Here is a 17,823-nt window from a genome sequence, read left to right on the forward strand (position 1 = left end):
TGAGTAGGCCCATATATAATCCTCACTTCTCTCCCTTTTTCATAAATCGCTCGTGAGTAGCAACTCATTTCAATCAGAAATCAGGCCATATATTTAGATAATAATAGTGAATAATAAATAATAAAATATTATATATATTAATAATAATAATAATAATAATAATAATAATAATAATAATAATAATAATAATAATAATAATAATAATAATAATAATAATAATATTTTTATAGTCCGCCTCTGTGGTGTAGTGGTTAGCATGATTAGCTGCCACCCCCGGAGGTCCGGGTTCGATTCCTGGCTCTGCCACGAAATTTGAAAAATGGTACGAGGGCTGGAACGGGGTCCACTCAGCCTCGGAGGTCAACTGAGTAGAGGGGGGTTCGATTCCCATCTCAGCCATCCTCGAAGAGGTTTTCCGTGGTTTCCCACTTCTCCTCCAGGCAAATGCAGGGATGGTACCTCATTTAAGGCCATGGCCGCTTCCTTCCCTCTTCCTTGTCTGTCCCATCCAATCTTCCCATCTCTCCACAAGGCCCCTGTTCAGCATGGCAGGAGAGGCCGCCTGGGCGAGGTACTGGTCATTCTCCCCTGTTGTATCCCCCGACCCAAAGTCTGAAACTCCAGAACACTGCCCTTGATGCGGTAGAGGTGAAATCGCTCGCCGAGTCCGAGGGAAAGCAAACCCTGGAGGGTAAACAGATTAAGAAGAATATTTTTATAAAAATATATTTGTAATAACTAATTTATTGAAATTGTGCTATGAAATTGTAGTTAGTACATTAAAATTGTGAAAGCCTCCGTGGCTCAGGTGGCAGCACGTCGGCCTCTCAACGCTGGGTTCCGTGGTTCGAATCCTGGTCACTCCATGTGAGATTTGTGCTGGACAAAACGGAGGCGGGACAGGTTTTTCTCCGGGTACTCCGTTTTTCCCTGTCATCTTTCATTCCAGCAACACTCTTCAGTATCATTTAATTTCATCCTCCCCAGAGGAGTGAAACAGGCTTCGGCAGCCGGCTCAATTCCTGTCCTCGCCGCAAGATGGGACTTCATTTATTCCATCCCTGGCCCTGTCATTGACTGGAAAACAGATTGTATGTTTTCATATTTAAAATGTAGTTCAGTAAATTAATTGTTTAAAGATGTAAGCCGTTAAAAACCTGTATGGGATTCTAACACGCATACGTTAATGTACTAATTATTTTAAGTTCATTCGACGTTCAATCCGTGAGCCGTGCTGTATTATAGTGGTGGAGTACAACTTTGAATCACGTGCCGGCTCATTTGGCAACCACGGCGAGTGTGACGAGACAATGACGTCACTTCCGCTTTAGTCTGCTCAAAAGGTGGTCCGGAGAATAGCATATGGATAGTAGCAGGCATGCTTTTACTACCACCGAGCAGTATCTGAGTATTCTAAACAATGTAACCAAAGGGAATTTAATGAATACAACAGAAAACTTGTATATTTTCTTGGACCAAGGACATGATAATTATATAAATGGTACCATAGAGTTCAAAAATGCATTCGATGAACTAATACCCCAACTTCTTAGATTTCGTGGAATGAATAAAGAAAGTGTATTGGCAAGAAAGAAACCTCCATTCTCCAATCAGATGACAGTCTCTCCTCCTACTATGTCAACTTCCTCCACCCCTCCTTTGTTACACAACTGAACCCAGCTGGTCACCACTCACAGGTGTCAAACTAGATTCTTCTTTAGCTGTCCTGCCTTTTCTCTCTACTCCATTCTTTAAACACCTGTGTTCTTTTCTGACATGCTCCTTTTTTCCATTTTTGTACCTACTTTTGTCATTTGTCAACCAGAGTAGAATAAATTCTTGTGAGTTTTCCACTGATTCTTAATTAATCTTTCCTTTCATCCTAACCTTAATTCAGGATGAACTACACCTTGCCACATTAGTTTATTTTGTGTTTAATAACTAGAAGAAATACAATCAACAACAGTAATCAACATTGCCAAGGAACTGGCCTTTCCTTACATGAGGTCTTATTTGCAGCCTGGAAATCTTAGCCGTAAGCTAAGATAACAAAGATCAACTGACCGAAGTGCTTATAAGTGATTGCTATGGAAGTTTGGTGTGATTTAATGAAAAGTAGTGTTTTACGCACATTTTATTTAAAACTGAAAGCAGCCTTTTCATTTAGTCCTTGTATTCAGGAGATAGTAGGTTCAAACCCCACTGTCAGCAGCCTTGAAGATGGTTTTCTGTGGTTTCCCATTTTCACACCAGGCAAATGCTGGGCCTGTACCTTAATTAAGGCCACAGCTGCTTCCTTCCCAGTCCTAGCCCTTTCCTGTCCCATTGTCGCCATAAGACCTGTCTGTGATGGTGCGGCATAAAGCCAATAGCATTTAGTCCTTCTGCAACATGTTCCTTGAAACAAAACCACACTCTCTTTTCCTTCAACTTATCCGTATCCCATTTTCTTGCATTCCTTCTTTTATCATTCAATATCTTCAACTTTAGAGGGCATTTCATGACCACTAAGTTATGGGCAGCATTCGTGTCTGCTCTTGAGAAGGTCTTGCATTTCAACACCTGGGTTCTGAATCTCTGTCTGATCATAATGAAATCTATTTGATACCTTCTGGTGTGTCCTGGTCTTGTCCACATATACAGCTGTTGTTTGTGGAATTTGAACCAAATATTAGCAAGGACTGAATTATGATTGGTGTAGAATTTATCCTACCAGCCCACTTCCTCTTTCATTCCTTTGTCCCAGTCCATATTTTCCAAATGATTATTCTCTCTTCTTTGACCTACTATTGCATTCCAGTCTCCCATTACAGTTAGAATCTCATCTCCTTTTCCCTTTTCATTCATTTTTTAAGAATTTCTTCATCATGTGGTGAACTTGCAGGTGTATAGGTGTATAGACTTGCACTACAGTATTGTGGTGGGCATTGCCTTGGTTTCTATCTTGACAAAAATGCCTCGAAATTATCAGAAACAGAAAGGAGCTACATCAAGGTGTAATTACGAACCATGATTGGAAAGAATTTGGAAATTTATTGACATCTCCGGTCGAGCTTGTCATGCTTCTCCTACCTCCTACAGCTTGTTCATCTCCTAATGTTATTCCACGCTATCTCTCCACTGACAGCTTGAAATGTAACCATATAGTCAAGCATCCCATTTCCCTATTCCCAAGTCTTACCAGCTCAAAGTTTGCAACATTTTTGTAACACTATTCCTTTGCCAGAAACACCCAGAACAAATCATGTTGCTTTCCTTTCGATCCTTTCTAGTTCTCGTATCAAGTAGTCCTGGTGTGGGTCCCATACACTGGAACCATACTCTAATTGGGGTCTTTCCAGAGACTTATATGCCCTCTCCTTTACATCCTTACTAAAACCCCTAAATACTCTTATAACCGTGCTTATGTCCGACACATCAAGCATAGAGTGGTTGTGACAGTAGTAGCGATGAATGATATCTTGATTTTACATACGCTTTTGGTTGAAGTAGCAATGAAGCCTTACCATGGAAAAAATCACTGATAATCACATATGGACTAGAATTAATTTGGGATTCTCTCACCAAAAGAAATCTTCAAGACATCGAAAATGTGAAAGCAATTTACTTGAAAAAGATACTGTGCCTGTCTAAATTTACTCTATCAAGATTACGTCATGTGCTCACAAGAGAACTTTTCTACACAGAAGAACTAGTATTGCCATCTACAGCTGCATTCAATCAATTACAGGCAGAGCTTCTAGCCAAGAAGAGAGAAAACCGGAAGAATTCGCTGTGCGGTTAGGAGCACGCAGCTGTGAGCTTGCATCCAAGAGATAATGGGTTCGAACCCCACTGTCGGCAGCCCCGAAGATGGTTTTCTGTGGTCTTCCATTTTCACACCAGGCAAATGCTGGGGCTGTACCTTAATTAAGGCCAAGGCCACTTCCTTCCCATTCCGAGACCTTTCCTGTCCCATTGTCGCCATAAGACCTATCTGTGTCGGTGCGACGTAAAGCAAATAGCAAAAAAGGAGGGAGAAATATGGGAAACATTTTTATACAACAGAGACCATGACTAGTATGGACTGGATGATGGCAGACCATGAACTTAGGCACATAGTGACTAGAGTAGTAACACACGGTGTATACCAAGAAAACTTTTCGCACGCCAAACAAGGAATGTACTTGTCTATTGTGCGAGGGGACTTGGGACATATATCATGTTGTGACCTCTTCTAAGAGGCAGATTGGACTAAACAAAATTCTGTTTAACTTAATTATGTAATTTCTATTGGGCTTAGTAATAACATATTGTAATTAGGATATGTCTGAATTAGTTTAAAATTATTATAGTTTATTGTGGTATCTTATTAGAAATTAGCGTGCTTATTCTGTTATTGTAAAATATTTGTGTAGTATTATTTATTTATTTACATATTTTATGCCCACATTGGAGCACTTAAAACAATACATTTGAGTTAATTTCTTCATTTTCTTCTCCCAGAACTTTCTCATCCTCTCCGACCTGGAAGCCCTTTGTGTGTCCAATATAATATATTGTTTCCGTTCAACTATTTTTAGTTTGAGACTTATGCTTTTGTTCTTCAAAATCCTCTTCTCTTTTCTGTCTTTGATTTGTTGCCGAGTTATACCCAATTCTTCCAAATCATCCTGAACTTCTTTGAACCAATTATTATTGATTTTATTTTTCAAAAAGTAATCAAATAGTTGTTTCAATATCCAATCTTGATATGTGACAGAAAAAGGAAATTCTTCTTTTGCACATTGTAGATATTATTGATTCACATTCACGATAGACAATGTTGTTAGGCAACAATCTCCACTGTCCATCAACTCGGTGTTTTTAAATAATAATTGTTCTAAGAATTCTTGTATCAGTTTTCTGTAATTTGTCTGTTGTAGATTTTACATTTAATTTGATTTGAATAAAGTTTCACTAGCATACGTTGCCTCTGGTTTAACGCATGGAATTATAGTGTTTCAGTTTAGCGTTTATCGAAATATTTTTTTTAATAGGTTGGCCAGGTAAGTCTTCATGCTTGTTTAAATTTAGTTGTTCTGTGTTCTATTGCTTCTTTTTCACTTGTGTTCCATGTTATTATTTCCCCAATATATTTGAATTTCTGAACAATTTTAATCTCTTTATTACTGTTCAGTTGAATAACTGGTAAATCAACTTTAAAAGTTGGCATCAGTTCTGTTTTTTTTAAATGAAATTTGTAATCCCTTTTTTTGCTATAATTTATAGTTGTTCAATTTGAAATTTAGCCTCTTCTATTGTATTCTGTTGTAGTAATTAGGCGTAATCCCTCCATTATTCAAAAAAGGACAGAAAACTAATCCAGATAATTACAGAGGAATAACCCTTTTGGACTGCACTTACAAAATTTTCTCCTGCATAATTTACAATAGGATAAAAAACATTCTGGAACCACAACTTGGAGAATGCCAAGTAGGATTTCGCCCATACAGAAGTTGCCCAGACCACATTCTCAGCCTGAAACTAATAATGGAATATTACAAATACCCACAGAAAACAGCTGCTTATTTAATTCATTGATTTCAAAAAGGCTTATGATAGTATGCACAGATGCACTATTTTAAAAATACTCAGATCATATGGCCTTCATCCTAAATTAAATACAATTATTGAACTAAATTTAACCAACACGATTTCAAAAGAAAAGTTCCGGGGAAAAATGCCAAATGCCAAATGCTTTCACAATAAATACAGGCCTCAGACAAGGTGACGGATTATCTCCACTGCTTTTCAGTATGGCTCTAGATTACGTCATGAAAATCTGGCAGAAAGAAAATCCACATCAAATCAAAATTGGAGCAATACCCTCAATAAGGACAAACTGCCTAGGGTTTGCAGATGATTTAGCTCTCTTAGCCCTTGACATGGAATAAATCCGTGCTCAGATCACCATTCTCCAGAAAACTGCATTAAAAATAGGATTACAACTATCCTTTGAGAAAACAGATCATGCCCATGAAACCCCTTGACATAAATGAAAGCAAAGCAAAGTCACCTCTGTACGGGCCATGAAGGCCCTTGGAGGAGTGGAAGGTAAAGGCTTCCACCATTGTTAACCTCGGCACATGATGGGGTAGAGTGGTTAGCTCTATGCCCGGCCGCCTTTGCCCCCAGGAATTAACCTGGTACTCATTTTTGGTGCAGGCTGAGTGAACCTCAGGGCCATATGCATGACATAAATGAAGTCATCATAAATGATCAAAAAATTAACATAGTCTTACAATTTAAATGCCTTGGAGAAATCATTTTTTTATGCACAACTTAAGCAAGGAAACAACATGAGTAAATAGAACCAACAAAATGAAAAAAGTACAATTTCTAACCTGGTCAACTTATAACAAAAAAATGCTTGTCAATAGACACTAACAAGGGAACACATACATGTGTTAAACTCGGATCCAGTTGAAATTGGGTAGGAACATTCGTGAGAGGCAGTAGAATGCTAAGGTGCAAACTGCATGAGCCCAGCACAAATTTGAATGCCAACATTGAACAAATAAATAGTCGTAAAATTAAAAGTGCAGTGGGAGTATCAGGGTGTGGCGGAGAGGTAGGGAGGAGCGAAGCAGCGGACGTGATCCAACCGGACCATGACAAGCCGCGCCAGCAGCCAGGCAGCGTATAGTTAGTGCGTTCCCCGTAACTTCCCGATCAGATGTGCAAAACGTAAATATGTAAACAGCACGTGAAACGATTGTCTGCAAGTACGATGTATAAACAACGACGACAGTCATCATCATCATCATCATCATCATCTGTTTACCCTCCAGGTTCGGCTTTTCCCTCGGACTCAGCGAGGGATCCTACCTCTACCGCCTCAAGGGCAGTGTCCTGGAGCTTCAGACTCTTGGTCGGAGGATACAACTGGGGATAATGACCAGTACCTCGCCCAGGCGGCCTCACCTGCTATGCTGAACAGGGGCCTTGTGGAGGGATGGGAAGATTGGAAGGGATAGACAAGGAAGAGGAAAGGAAGCGGCCATGGCCTTAAGTTAGGTACCATCCCGGCATTCGCCTGGAGGAGAAGTGGGAAACCACGGAAAACTACTTCGAGGATGGCTGAGGTGGGAGTCGAACCCCCCTCTACTCAGTTGACCTCCCGAGGCTGAGTGGACCCCGTTCCAGCCCTCATACCACTTTTCAAATTTCGTGGCAGAGCCGGGAATCGAACCCGGACCTCCAGGGGTGGCAGCTAATCACGCTAACCACTACACCACAGAGGCGGACAACGATGCCAGTAAGGTTTGAAAAAATTCATGCCCGACTTCTTTTTACTCGTAATTAGTGCAATAGTGATTGTTTACAAGAAAGTGGGGGACCGATGACCTGCGATGTTAGGCCCCTTAAAACAACAAGCATCATCATCATCATCACAAGAAAGTGGACAAGGCACAGATACTGTGTGCACCATACACATCTTACAGCACTGTTGCTTTCACAATTATTACATTGACTATTTGAAGGTTCTTCTTTGAAAGTATAATTGATTGGATTAACAAACTGTGAAGGTTTCTTGTTAACATAGCCACATTTGTACCAACTGTACTGCCACATGCTATGAAAATGTGGAGAGGAGAACTGGTTATGCGTCAAAATTTGCACTTTTGGAAGGTTGTTATTTAAATGTATACCGATGTCTAACGAGTTTAACAAAATTAAATCATACAAAATATGAATAAATTGCTTCCAAATGCACAAACCCAAAACATCAAATGGCTGGACAAGTCCAGTGGATCATTTCGGAATTGTTTGAACATTAATGATTTTCTTACTCCCAACTTCAGCATTTAAAATATTTTCTTCCTTCTGTCCGGTCCACGAATCCAGAAGTAAAACACTGTACTCTGGTACTAGCTCACAATAAACATTCGGTAACCATTTCTGCACAAGTTCTTTGGTCAGGTTTCAGACTTAAAGGCAAAGTGTACAAATTTGGTGCAGTAAATAGGTTTTTTCTATATTAGGACCAAATCTGTCATTTTTTTCTTTCAACACCACTAGCAACTTCGGCAGGAGTTGTCCATCTGCCGAAATGATTGACTGCATTGTGTACCTATGCGTTAGCAAATTCATAGACTGTGCTTCCGCTAATATGATTTTTTATCCTCGTTCATTATGGGTCCTGTCAGAATGGAACTATACATGGAAACCAGACTGATCAATATTAAACATGCACTCTGGGCTGCAACATTCTACTAATTGCAAACACTTCTTCCACAAAAAGTGTTACGTTACAATTAGTATCTTCTTGTTCAAATAGGCATTTTATAGACACAATTTTGCAAATCTTTCTTGATCTAATTTTAAATTTGTTTTTAAAACACATTACCCAGGAATGAGTTGCAAAAAATGTGTCATAGCTAACTAGATGAGCGTAGATAGATAGATAGATAGATAGATAAAGAATGAGTGAACCCTGCCTTGGCAGGGCTCCACACGTAGGTCTGTGAAGACCCTTTGTGTCCCTTAAACGAGTTTGCCTAGTCCAGACCTAGTGCTCCCATAAAGGATACCAGTGTCCGGATGTTCGCATTCCTGATGTCTTCCAGGCTCACGAAATATGAGCCAAAGTATTGATGTCTAGTGCTTGCAAGAGCCTCGCATTGACATAACTCATGCGCGGAGGTCTCCTCCACCCTACCGCATCTTCTACACATCGGATCCTGACTGATTTTCATGATGTGTAGGTGTTTCTGTAAGGTATTGTGGCCTGTCAACAGTCCAACTACCATTCACATTCTGGTCCTATACAAATTTATCAGGACCTTTTTATAACTTTGGCTAGGCCCTTTGATAAGTTCACGTGCCTGCCTTGCTATAGTTAACCTCTTCCAAATATTTAAGTGAGACTGGTTTGTCCACTGGGATATTACCAGTTTCACGCTTTGGAGTGACACTGCCAGGAAGGGCTCTGGTACTATGAAAGGACCTTTTGAGCCTTGTTTCGCTAGTTTGTCAGCTTCTTCATTTCCACTGATACCTGTGCGCCCAGGGACCCATAATAGGGTAACTGAGCTAAGTTCACACAGCTGATCTAACATCCTTTGGCATTCACATACCATTTTTGATGTTGTTTTAACTGCACATAGTGCTTTTAAAGCTGCCTGGCTATCGCTGCAAATGGTGATGCATTTTCTGTGTCCAGGCATGCTCCATATATATACAGCACAGGCCAGTATTGCATATACTTCGGCCTGGAAAACAGTAGCGTATTTACCCATAGGAAGGGAGAGCCTTGTCTTAGGCCCCCAGACCCCGGCACCTGTGCCCGTCTCTGTCCGCGAGCCATCTGTGTACCATGTACAGCCCCCAGACCTAAGACGGGCCCCAGCATCCGTGGCCCACTCCTCCCTTGTGGGTATCACCACTGTGAACTTATAATTCAAATTAAAACTAGACTTCATCAGGTCCCCGATCATCATTGTCGTAGGGCAGGTCTGGTGAAGCTTTGTAAGAATAGAGGCATGACCTCTATTCGGATTCTTGAAGGACCATCCTCCGAGTGACCAGAGGCGGTAGGCACTCATTCCCGCTATTTCCTTAACATATAAATGTAAGGGGGGAAGACCTAGGATGGCCTCCATTGCACATAATGGTGTAGTATCCAGTGCCCCTGTTATTCCTAGACACGCAAGTCTTTGGTCACTGTTTAACTTGGTGGTCACTGTTTTACTCTTCGAACCTGGCCACCAGACTAAAGATGCGTAGGTGATCATGGACCATACAATAGAAATATAGAGCCACTGGATCACCTTAGGTCCTAGGCCCCAAGCCTTTCCGACGGTCCTCCAACAGGCCCACATAATCTTGCGAGCCTTATCCACCTTATGGTCTATATGTTTCTTCCAGCTCAGTCTTGCCTCAAGGATTACCCCTAGGTACTTAACTGAGGTTGTCTTAACTAATTTTTTCCCAAATAGGAAACTCCTCCTCCTGGCATTTTTTAAGTATTTATATTGTGAACAATTTTGTTTCATTGTCTACTTTCTTTGAACTTATGATAAGTCTTCTTCATAACTTTTTTTTTCTACCATTGTGTCACTGTTCTCCAATTGTTGCTCCCACCTGTAAAGCTCTTCCCAGCACTTTAATTTACAAAACCTGTGTTTTGACTAATGCGAAGCTCCTCTGTTTCCCACCTTTGTTTCACCAACATTCGACGACCTTCTTCGTATAAGTTTTTGGGATTAGGCATCATTCAGCCATTGTTGTGGATGCAGGGTTAGGAGCATCATTTTCCGAGCCAGGTTCAAATATCAGTGTTTCAATATTGTCTTCCTCGAAAACAAAGTCATTATCTGACAAATCCAATGTGCCATCCAGTTCAACTGTCTCATCGGTATCCAAAACCCCGTTGAAAGTTAGACCTGTAAAACGGAGACAAGAACACAAGTCCTGTGAACGCTTGTTTTTCTCTCAAAAGTATATATATATTGATCTACTTACAATATAATTTCAATCCCATATTTCCTTCATCTTCCGAAAATGGTATATCTTTTTTGTCACACTCTGCAAAACAATTCTGAATGCACATTACTACATTCCACAGATTGAATGACTTCAGTAGTGGGTGTTTTGTTGTATCTAGGTGTAAAAAATCAATTATTACCATACAAGCTTAAAGTAAATATACAGTTACCATTCATAAAAATGAATAAGTACGTCAGATATTACCTGTCACTGTAGGAATGTTGTCTCATCGGATGACTAATCAATATGTACCTCTTGTTCTGCTTTGATGTTTGTAATCGGGAAGATGTGAGTAATGTGCGAACTGCAGTGCGGTGAAGATGGTCCGGTGGTCATTCTACTCGAGCGAGCAGCTCGTCTATACGCTGCCTGGCTGCTGGCGTGGACAGTCATGGCCCGGTTGGCTCACGTTTGCTGCTTCGCTCCTCCCTACCTCTCCGCCACACCCCGATACTCCCACGGCACTTTTAATTTTATGACTATTTATTCGTTCAATGTTGGCATTCAAACTTGCACTGGGCACATGCAGTTTGCACCTTAGCATTCTACTGCCTCCCATGAATGTTCCTACCCAATTTCAACCAGAACCGAGTGTAACACATGTATGTGTTCCCTTGTAAGATCCAACACTACAAAACTGTAACTTTGCTCAAAGTCACTTATGCTTGCAAAACCTTGTTCCAAATTTAAAATGAAAGAAGAACTGATCAGCTCCTCAAAACTTAAAGAAGAATTATCAGAACTTGTATAAATAAAATGTACCAGGTTGAAGGAGTCTGGATAATCTTCTCCAGTGAAACTGTCTATCGAGAGATTGACCCAGTTACAAGCACAATGAAGAAGAAAAGAATTACCAGAAAACAGGATTTTACGACAACTAGTGATGAGAAATCTGAGAAAGAAGACAGGAGGGCATTGGATCACAGAAATTCAAGAGGATTCCAAAACAGTTGGATATGAAATTACAGATGCAGAGAACAAGAATAAAATGACCACCCTTCTTAAGAATCACGAATTTTCAACCAAAATGATGCACAGAAGGCCTGTACAGATTTCAGACGAATTAAGAACACTGTGATCAGAACGAATGAAAAAGTACTGGGCAGATAAGAAGAATCAAGCAGTACAACCTTCAAAGAAAAATTGTACATGGAAGACTAAAGTGGTCTAATGTGGCCAATCAAGTTTATAATAATAATAATAATTAGGGTAGGCTTAACTGCAGTTTAGAATTGTGTAATTCTTGTGTATTCCTTTCTTCTTCTTCTTCATGTGCCATGTCCTCGCAGAACGTTGGCGATCAGTAGCATGATCTGTTGTTTGTTCATAGCTGTTCTGAACAGAGTAAGCTTTGTCACCCCAAACCACTGGCTCAAGTTGCCGAGCCATGATGTCCTACTTCTCCCCGGACCACGTTTTCCATTAATTTTCCCTTGGAGTATTACTTGCAGAAGGTGGTATTTAGAGTTCCGCATCATATGACCAAAGTATTCTAGTTTCCTTCTCTTGATGGTAGTGAGAATTTCTGGTTCTTTGTTCATACGGTGCAAAACGTCTATATTGGTCATTTTAGCTGTCCAAGGTATCTTAAGCATCCTGTTATTCAGTAATTAACAGCAGTTTTTATCCTGTTTGGGTGTGTAGGATAAAAATATAGTACGATTAAGTACTAATGTAGTGTAGCAGTATATTTATTACCTTATTGTTGTATGATCCTTGTGTACTATCCTAGACAATATTTCTTTCCTTAATTTTTTTTGCACAGAATAAGATCTTTTATTTTTCCACAAAGAATGGCTGAGCAGTGCAAGTATAGGAACTGTCGGTGTGGCCAGGCATTAAAGAGCATGAGGGAGGAGTTGGAGAGTTTGAGGGAGATAATTATGATTCTCTCCAAAGACAGAGATAGCTGCAGTCGCTTAAGTGCAGCCAGTATCCAGTATTCGAGAGATAGTAGAGGGAATTGTAGAAGACAGGTGGTCTAATAATTTAAAGGGAAGGAGATTTCAGGCTAAGGGCTCTATTCAGGATCAGAATTCAGGACAGGTGTCTGTGAGAAATCGGTATGAGTCACTGCAAGTAGAACAACAGAGGAAAGACGAGGAACATGGAACTTTTGCTGGGAAGTATGGAAGTAGGAGGAAGGGAAAAAGTAGGAAAGGGAAATGTGGAGTAGAGCATAGGAAAAGACAGATGTAACAGGATCATGGGAGGGAGAGAAGGGAGGAGAAAGTAGCTTTTGGAGCTGTCAGAAAAGATACGGCTGACCAGGATGGGAGGGGATCAAATGAGGAGGGCAGGGTTGAGGCTCTGGTCATGGAGGATTCTATTGTTAGACATCTGGTGAATGTGTGTGGAGGAAAGGGAACCAGGGTAGAGTGTTATCTAGAAATTAGGTTGAGGCAGATGTTGAGGAAAGTAGAAGAGAAAGAGGACAGAAAGGAGAAGGTGGTAGTGTTTCATGTTGGTACCAACAACATAAGGCAAGCAGGTATAAGTACCAACATAGTTGGCGACGTGTGGGATCTGGTAAATACAGAACGGGTGTAGTTTAAGGAAGAGGAGAATGTTATCAGTGGAATACAGTATAGGACGGATACTGACTGGAAGGTGATTGGGGATTTAAATGCGACTGTGCAGTGGGTATCTGGGAAACAGGGAGTGAGTTTTCTAGGTCCTAGTGGCAATATCGTAACCAATGAGGTTTATCCGAGGTGCGATTTTTGCTAATCGAAAACTTATATAGTGGGTGGGTAGGAGATAGGGATCTGCGCTCAGATGGCATTCACTTAAACCACGGTGGTACGTATAAGTTACGAAATTTGTTTAGAAGGATTATAGGGAGATACATTAAAGGAAACGGGGTGGTCTAGGGAGCGGTGATGAAGGTACAGGGATCTGGAAATTAAGTTGGGATGACATAAAAATGTTAGTGTTGAACTGTAGAAGTATTGTAAAGAAAGGAATAGAATTAAGTAATTTAATAGAGATATACTTACCAGGTATTGTAATAGGAGTTGAATCATGTCTATGAAATGATATAAAGGATGTAGAAATTTTCTCATGGAACTAGAGTGTGTATCGTAGAGATAGGATAGGAATGGTAGGAGGGGAGTATTCATTCTGGTGAAAGAAGAAGCTATGAAAAAGTTATAGATGAGATACATAAAATTCTAGGTGTAAAGCTAATTTTTAAAGATAATAGGCAACTAGATGTCTTTGGTGTGTACAGACTGGGAATGGGTAGCGCTGACCCTGATTCAGAATTATTTGATAAGATAGTGAGCTACGTGGGAAACGATATGGAAAGGAAAGTGATTGTATCAGGAGATCTCAATTTATCGAATGTCAATTGGGAAGGTAATGCAAATGACAGGAAGCATGAACAACTAATGGCAAATAAGTTAAAATGGGAAGAGTGTCTGATTCAGAAAGTGCTGGAACGAAATAGAGGGAAGAATATTCTGGACATGGTGCTGGTAAAACCAGATGAGCTCTATAGAGAAACTAAAGTAATTGACGGTGTTAGTGATCACGAAGCTGTTTTTATCGTCGTTAAAAATAAATGTGATAGAAAGAAAGGTCTTAAAAGTAGGACTATTAGGCAGTACCGTATGGCTGATAAAACAGGCATGAGGGAGATTTAAAAAGTAACAATGATCGGTAGAAAATGGTAATTAAAAATGTAAACAGACTCTGGGATGGGTTTCAAGCAACTGTTGAGGAATGTGAAAACAAGTTTGTACCCTTAAAGATAGTAAGGAATGGTACAGACCCACTATATTATAGCAGAGAAGTAAAGAGACTAAGAAGGAGGTGCAGACTGGAAAGAAATAGAATTAGAAAAGGCTGTGGAAGTACGGAGAAATTGAAGGAACTTACTAGGAAACAGAATCTAGCAAAGAATTAAGCTAAGGATAACACGATGGCAAGCATAATTGGCAGTCATACAAATTTTAGTAAAAAATTGAAGGTATGTATAGCTACTTTAAGGCAGAAACAGGTTCCAAGAAGGACATTCCAGGAATCATTAATGAACAAGGGGAGTGTGTATGATAGGATCTTCAGAAGGTGGAAGTATTCAGTCAGTAATATGTAAAGATTGTTAGTTACAATGATAATGTCCAGATAGAGGAGGTGACTAATACTAAAGAAGTATTAAAATTTACCTATGGTACCAATGACATTTACAATGAGGTACAAAAGTTAAAAATTAGAGGAGTGGCTGGAATTGATAAGATTTATGGAGATATAATAAAGACAATGGGTTGAGATATAGTACAATATGTGTCATACTTATTTGATTATTGTTTGCATTAAGGACCTATACCAAATGAATGGAGAGTTGGTATAGTTGCCCCTCTTTATAAAGGAAAGGGTTATAGACATAAAGCTGAAAATTGCAGGCCAGTCAGTATGACATGCATTGCATGTAAGCTTTGGGAAAGCATTTCTCTGATTATATTAGATACGTTTGCATAATTAATACCTGATCGGATAGAAGGCAGTTTGGGTTTAAGAAATATTATTCCACTGAAGCTCAACTTGTAGGATTTCAGCAAGATATAGCAGATATCTTGGATTCAGGAGGTCAAATGGATTGTATCACGATTGACCTGTCTAAGGCATTTGATAAGGTGGGTCATGGGAGACTACTGGTAAGAGTGAGTGCAATTGGAGTAGACATAAGAGTGACTGAATGGGGCGCTGTATTTCTAGAAAGTAGATATCAGATAATTAGAGTAAGCGAAGCTTTTCCTGATGCTGTAATAATTAAGTGAGGAATTCCTGAAGGCACTATTATTGGACCTTTATGTGTTCTTATATATATATATAAATGATATGAGTAAAGAAGTGGATGATGTTATTCTGTATAAAGTAATGAATAAGTTAATAGTGAGCAAATGCAAAATGTTTTTGATAATGTTGTGAGATGGACAGTATGCAATGGTATGTTTATAAACGGGGTTAAAACTGAGGTTGTGAGTTTCAAAAATAGGAAAAGTCCTCTCAGTTTTAATTACTGCATTGATGGGGTGAATGTTCCTTATGAGGATCATTGTAAGTACCTAGGTGTTAATATAATGAAAGATTTTCATTGGGATAATCACATAAATATGAATGTAAATAAAGGGTACAGATCTCTCCACATGGTTATGACGGTGTTTAGGGGTTGTAGTAAGGATATAAAAGAGAGGGCATATAAGTCTCTGGTAAGACCCCAACTAGAGTATGGTTCCAGTGTATGGGACTCTCCCCAGGATTACTTCATTCAAAAACTGGAAAAAACCCAAAGAAATGCAGCTGGATTTGTTCTGGGTGATTTCCAGCAAAAGAGTAGCTTTACAAAAATGTTGCAAAGTTTGGGCAGGGAAGACTTGGGAGAAAGGAGATGGACTGCTCGACTAAGTGGTATGTGACATTATAAACTGACTCATTCGGGACAAATATTTCAGGTTCCCTATGGGAATCAATATCTGTATCATAAGCGGTAAGTTCCGAGCTGTCAGTGGAGAGATGGTGTGGACTGATATTAGTAGACGAATAAGTCTGAGTGGTGTCTTTAAAAGTAGGAAAGATGACAATATGAATATAATGTTGGAATTCAAGAGGACAGATTGGGAGAAATATTTGTTTATAGGAAGGGGAGTTAGGGATTGGAATAATTTACCAAGAGGGATGTTCAATTAATTTCCGATTTCTTTGAAATCATTCAAGGAAAGGCTAGAAAACAACAGATAAGGAATCTGCCACCTAGGCGACTGCCTTAAATACAGATCAGTATTGATTGTTTAGATTTAATTGTAATGACCGTTGGCTGAAATAAATGCTTTATAACCGTGTGAAGAGATCTGTAACCTTGTTAGTATGATTACCCTATAGAAGATCTTTCCTTATATTATCACCTAGGTAGTTAACAGTGTTCCTTGATGAGGTACCATCACCTCACCAACACTGCTGCAGTTGGTGCCGAACTATGTCGTTGCTCCTACAGCAGCCAAATGTTCCCGAGTTGATCTGGGAGTTGGTATTCCCCATCTGTAAAGGCGAGCCACTTGGTTTATAATTTATGTTCTGTACAATAATAATATGGGTAACAGTTTCTTGAAGGGGAACATTCATTACTTGAATAGGTATTCCTTTTCATCAGATATAGTTTTGAAGTGTCATTTGATTTCAATTTTAGATGTGTTGTTTGGACTTCATTAATGTTTTAAAATTAGGTTTGTAATTTGAAACATACCAGTTTGTTTTATTTGTTGTGTGTGGTATATAAGCATATGTTTTTTCCAATCCAATCATGGCCGAAGATGACCCAGTGTATACAGGGTCGAAACTAGTCCCAATTATATGAGACACTATACAAGTTCTACCCTTTGACAGCAAACAAATGTCTGTATGGAATATAATGAAATTTATAACATATGATAAGAGAATTGTAGGCTCTAAAAACAGTTGAAATAGGCAGGCATATAGGTTCTTAAATTAGCCAAAATAGGCATGTAAATAGGCACTAACATGTAAAATAGGCATGAAAAAAAGACTTATAATTTAATAACACGCTCTATTACTATAAAAGGAATTTACAACCAGCAATGTTTCAGTGTTTTCCGGCAACAATCTTGTTCTCCTGTCGTACAGAATGTTTTGTACTGAGAGAAATCTTTCAAAATCACAGGAAGTGATTGGACAAAATTTCAATGAAGCCACTTCATCTGGTTTTAGTTCAACTGCTTCATCTACCTCACCTCGTAGCACCCTGGCTACATTTACCGTCGCTTTCCATCATGGATTCTGCTGTAGGACTCTTATGGACTTTTTTGCTGACAGCGGCTACCTTCGCAGAGGTTCGGCCAAAACCTTTCCTGACTTCTTCCACAACCCTAAATGACTCCACCTGGGGAAAAGCCACTCGTCTCCAACTCAGTGATTGCTTCCGGCAGCTTGTCGAAGTTTGAGGTCTATAGAAAATTGTTGTTGGTCGCTGTTCACAGTGGACTGGTAGAAAAGCGGTGATTACAACGCTTCCTGTACTTGTGTCAAATATATCGCAGTATTCCTATGTTGATCTATATGGTATATTTCACCGGGCAAGTTGACCATGCAGTTAGAGGCCCCGCGGCTGTGAGCTTGCATCCAGGAGATAGTGGGTTCGAATCCCACTGTCGGCAGCCCTGAAGATGGTTTTTCGTAGTTTCCCATTTTCACACCAGGCAAATGATGGGGCTGTACCTTAACTAAAGCCATGGCCGCTTCCTTCCAACTCCTAGGCCTTTCCTATCCCATCGTCACCATAAAACCTATCTGTGT

At 39.7% G+C, this 17,823-nt stretch overlaps 1 pseudogene; it reads left to right on the forward strand.

The window, feature by feature from the left end:
• The first annotated feature begins 13,180 nt into the window (after nucleotides 1–13,180).
• LOC136859284 (U4 spliceosomal RNA) lies at nucleotides 13,181–13,259 on the forward strand (annotated as a pseudogene).
• Nucleotides 13,260–17,823: the final 4,564 nt, after the last annotated feature.

This window comes from Anabrus simplex, chromosome 1 (genome assembly GCF_040414725.1).
Source record: "Anabrus simplex isolate iqAnaSimp1 chromosome 1, ASM4041472v1, whole genome shotgun sequence".
Lineage (NCBI taxonomy): Eukaryota > Metazoa > Arthropoda > Insecta > Orthoptera > Tettigoniidae > Anabrus > Anabrus simplex.